A 4881-nucleotide genomic window follows, 5' to 3' on the forward strand; every position below is an offset into this window, starting at 1 on the left:
TCCCTCTCTCTCCTCCCTCCCCTGTGGTGTGCTCTTAAGTCCTAGCAGCTCCGCTAAGCTATACTTTTGCTCCCAGTATAGTTTGTATACCTTGCCTTAAGAGTTTCGTTTTGGATAAGCTAAACCTGAGATGCTTATGAGATAGTCAGCCAGAGACGTCAGCAGGCTCTTGGACAGGGCAATCTTGAACGCGGAGGAAAAGTGTGGATGTTGGCCTAAAACGGCCACAGGAAACCGTGGAATGGGACGAGGGCCGGAGGAAAGAGCAGTGGGCTTCGAGGGACCTGGGAGGTGGTGCCGGTGGCCCGGCGGAGGTGTGGGGCCTGCAGAGGAGGGTGAGAAGGGGCCAGAGAGAAAGCCGGGACACTGTGGGATTATTTTTGTAACAGTTTTGTTGAGCCGTAATTCACGTACCATAAAGTCCACCCATGTAAAGCATACAATTCAGAGGCCTGAGCACCTATTATCACTAATTCTAGAATATTTTCATCTCCCAAAATAGAAACCCCCATATCTATTATCAGTCACTGCCCATTCTTCCTTCTCCTGGCCCCTGACAAACCATTTACTTTCTGTCTCTATGGATTTGCCTATTCTGGACATTTCGTATCAATAGAATCATACAGTATGTGGTCCTTTGTGACCGCTTATTGCACCTATGTTTTCAAGATTTATGTTTTAGCCTTATCAGTACTTTACTTCTGTTTTTTTTTTTTTTTCTGAATAATATTTTCTTATAGGTATACAACATTTTGCTTATCTGTTGTTCATCAGTTGATGAACATTTGGGTTGTTTTGCTTTTTAGCTATTATGAATAATACTGCTATAAACCTCCACATATACATTTCTGTGTGGATATGTTTTTAGTTTTCTTGGGTATGTACCTTGGAATGGAATTGCTGGATCATACAGTAACTCTGGGTTTAACTTTTTGGGGAGCTGCCAGACTGTTTCCCCACTTTACATTCCCAGCAGCAGCGATGAAGAAGGTTTCCACCTCTTCACATCCTCACCAACACTTGTTCCTGTCCACTTTCCATTACGGCTCTCCTAGTCAGCGCGCAGCAGCATCTCGTGGTCGGCATTTGCATTTCTCTGAGGATGGATGGCTTTGGGCATCTTTTCATGAATTCTTTGGCCATTCGCGTATCTTCTTTGGAGAAATATTTATGCAGAGTCTCTGCCAGATTTTTTATTGGCTTGTCTTGTATTGTTGAGTTGTAAGAATTCTTTGTATATTCTCAATACGGGTCCCTTGCCAGATACATGATTTGAAAATATTCTGTGGGTTGTCTTTTCACTCTCTTTGAAGTGCTCCTTGAAGCACAAACGTTTTTAATTTGGGGAAGTCCATCTTACCTATTTTTAACTTTGTTGCTTTTGCTGTTGGTGTCACGGTGAATCATCACTTCCAGAGGAGACGGGGTCCAACGAAGACAGAGATAACCATGGGTTTGGCAACAAGGAAGTCATCTGCGACCTTGGAGAAGGTGTATAAAACGTTGGGGTTGGACTCGTGCTGGAGTAAAGTGTGACGGACTGAGAGCAACACACCAGCCAACTCCTGAGTTAAGTGGGGTACGAGAGGCGACAGCATCTATCCGAGAGGGCTTAGTCGAGTCATAGTTAAGTCAAGGGGGCCCCACGAAAGAGGTCAAAGTCACCGCACAGCTTGTGGATCAATGTTTGGAATTGAGAGAAGGCACAGGAAAGAGTCCTGGCGTGGCGGATGATCGGTGGATTGGGTCACTTTTGGGGGAAGCCTGGAATGGATTCTAGTTGATCCTCTGTCTTTGCATCACTAGAGAAAGACTCGAACCCCCGAGGTGATGGATCAGACCAGGCAACGCTGACTGGCGGGGAGCAGACGGAAACAGCACCGTCAGCTTACGTAGTGGGAGGCCGAGCTCTGCCTTCCGCCAAAACTGCCCACAGTGGAGGCTCCCCAAGTTGGGAAGTGGGATTGGAACCTGGGGTATTCACCCCAAAACACAACAATTTGGTACATGGACTACTTGTTCAATCTTTGTATCTACTTTAAAAGAATGTTTTAGGTAAAATCCTCTGGGCTAGGTGACAGATTCTATATCAAGTTCACATATAAATATCTGATATGCTGTCACTCTCAACTACATTTGGTCTGAATGGTTTGAGGTATAAATTAGATCAGCCTAGATTTGGGGGGAGAGTGTAAACTTCAAAAGTATTTTCATGGCCTATATTTTTAAGAGTTAACGTATTTTCAGCACACGCGTGCACACACACAAAGAAGACACATTGAAAATAGCTTTTCCTGTATAAGCAAAAAGATGCTGAGTATCTGCTTCGACTTTTCTCATCTACCCATGGCTGCTTACCGCAGAACAAAAACCTAGCGTGAAGCCCTTGGCAAACATGGGCTAATTTTACTGACACAATTTGTACCAGTTCTCTAATAAATCCCACGTGTGTCGGTTAGGATTCACTCTAAGCTGCTTAAACACTATGGATTAAATTTGACAGTTTTTTTTTTTTCCTCCCCACATAGTAATCTAGGATGGGTAGATGGCTCTGCTAGATGGCTCTGCTCCGTGACCAGTAATCTTTGTTCCGAATGGGCAGCGTCCACTTCTAGGTCCAAGGTCACTGCTATCGCTCTTCCCATTTCCCTTTGTCGGGGGCGGGGAGGCGACAGTCCAGAGCAAGCACCTGTCTTTACATTAGGGTTGCCCTAGAGTTTGCACATATCACTTATGGTCACATCTCATTGGGCTGAGTTACATGAGGCGGCCACTCTTAGCTCAAAGGGAGTCTGGATAATGTCTTACCACAAGCCCAGCTAAAATAAACAAGTTCTAGCACTAACGGAAGGAGGAGAGAGCGGATGCCAGGGAGTTAGCAATCTCCAGCAGATCAGAGCAGGGCTCGCGGGTGAAAGTTTACCCGTTTTTCCGCGGTTAATGCCATCCTTGCTGCAATGAATACGGACGGGAATGTTCTAGAACAAGGAACCTCTTCCTGCCTGCTCCTTACAGAAGGAAGAGGCATGTAGATGTTAGAGTGGGAATTATCTGGGTTGTTTACTATTATGAGCTCTGTGAATCTGGGTAAATGACTTCCTTTTTCCTGTGCCTTAGTTTTTTCACAAGGATGACAGGGAGGAAAGCCCTTGGGACAGTGCCTGGGTTACAGCCAGCACTCAGTCGACGTTGCTCTGCATTCCAGCAGCCAGTGAGAGTAATCGATTGCGTTGTAGCTGTTTTTTTAATTACTAAAATCCCCTGAAATTGTTGTCCGTATTGTTCTAATAGGAACCGACTTTTCAAAGAGCGGCCGCAGCGTCTCCCCACCGGTCACCTCTCATCTCCTGTAAGTCTCCCAACTCCATCCCCTCTGGCTCTGCACCCGCTCGGCACCCACTCTCCACCGGCTCGGCACCCGCTCTGCACCGTGCCCAGCACCTTGCTGCTTCCAGTCTCGGCTCATCCTATTTTCTCCTCCTAATCCCCTTCCAGTTCACGGCCAGCGCTTCTTAAAACTTTAATCTCCAATCCCCACCCACGCTACTCCTGCCCACTCTGACCGTTTCAAAACTTTAAGCTGCTGCATTTACAGATGCCCATTTTATCATCCTCCCTCGTATCACTGATCTGGCAGACACCGTTAATTGCTTCTCGAGGAGCCACTGCCTTTTTTCCTTGCTAACAGAAATCCAGTCTTCTTCAGGGCAGCAACATGTTCAGCTCTACGTAAAATGTTTGCACTCCCAGCCTACCTTGCAGCTGGGGAGAGCCACGCCACACAGTTCTGGCCGGTGGGTGATACTGGTGTCTATTTAGGACTTAAGGAAAGCTTTCATTTTTACTAATAAAAGAGGAAGACATAACTGCTATGGCTCCTTCTTCTTCCTTTAAAAATCTTTCTTTCTTGTCATTAGTGTCTGCGATGTCTCAAACCACAGCCGTCATCTCTTGCCGTGAGGACACACGCAGGAAGCAGGAACCAGACCCACCCAGAGTGTTGTGATGGAAACGGGGAAGGAGCGGGAGTTCCGAGTGGCATCACCACGCGGCTGAGCCCGTGTCGGCAGCCGCCTGACTCTGCCTGTCGCCGGTCTCCGCCTGCTCCAGACCACCCAGTCCCGCATCCATCCCGCCCCCTCCCACCGCACGCGGGGCTGTGTCTTCTTTGGTTCCAGGGTGAATCATTTCGGAAACAGAAAATACTTTACATGTACTGCTGCTCCATGTCCCATCTCCAGACCCCGGCATTGACTTACTCGACCGGGGAGCCTGACCTGACATGGCTGCCCAGCCTGGCGAGGCTCCAGAACTGTGTCCTTAATCCACCAGCGTCACCGCTCATGTGAGACGGGGGGGCCTCGGCGATGGCCACGGGATTCAGACTTGACCTCTGATACAGATCACGTCCCCTTCTACCTGTCCTTTTATATTCACGTGCTTCTGAGGCTTCGTTTTGAGCCCGAGTCTCCCGTGCAGACGTCAGTTTACAGAACTCGGCTTTTTCCCACTCTCCACCGTGACTCCTGGTTGGGACGCGGCAGGACATGTGCTGTCCCTCGCCCCGGTCTGGAGGCTGGCACTCTGCCGTCCTCGAGAAGACCTCGCAGGCACCAGAGGGTCTGCCTACCAGGCTCCTGAGCATCGACCCACCGCCCACTGTTCCTCGTGGCGTCCCCTCGCCTACCCCGGGGCCCCCCGGCTCCTCCCGAGCTCGCGGCCTGGGGGAACCGTGCTTCCGCCGCGGCTGGAGACGCCGGGAAGACCTGGGCCTCGTGCTGGCCGGTGCTGGCCGCGCTCGGCCGTTTTCCCTGCAGCCGATGAGCAGTGCAGTGGCGGGGCTCACGTGCGGGGCGGGCGGAGCGCCACGTGGGCCCAGTG

The sequence above is a fragment of the Pteropus vampyrus genome, unplaced genomic scaffold (genome assembly GCF_000151845.1).
Source record: "Pteropus vampyrus isolate Shadow unplaced genomic scaffold, Pvam_2.0 Scaffold192, whole genome shotgun sequence".
Lineage (NCBI taxonomy): Eukaryota > Metazoa > Chordata > Mammalia > Chiroptera > Pteropodidae > Pteropus > Pteropus vampyrus.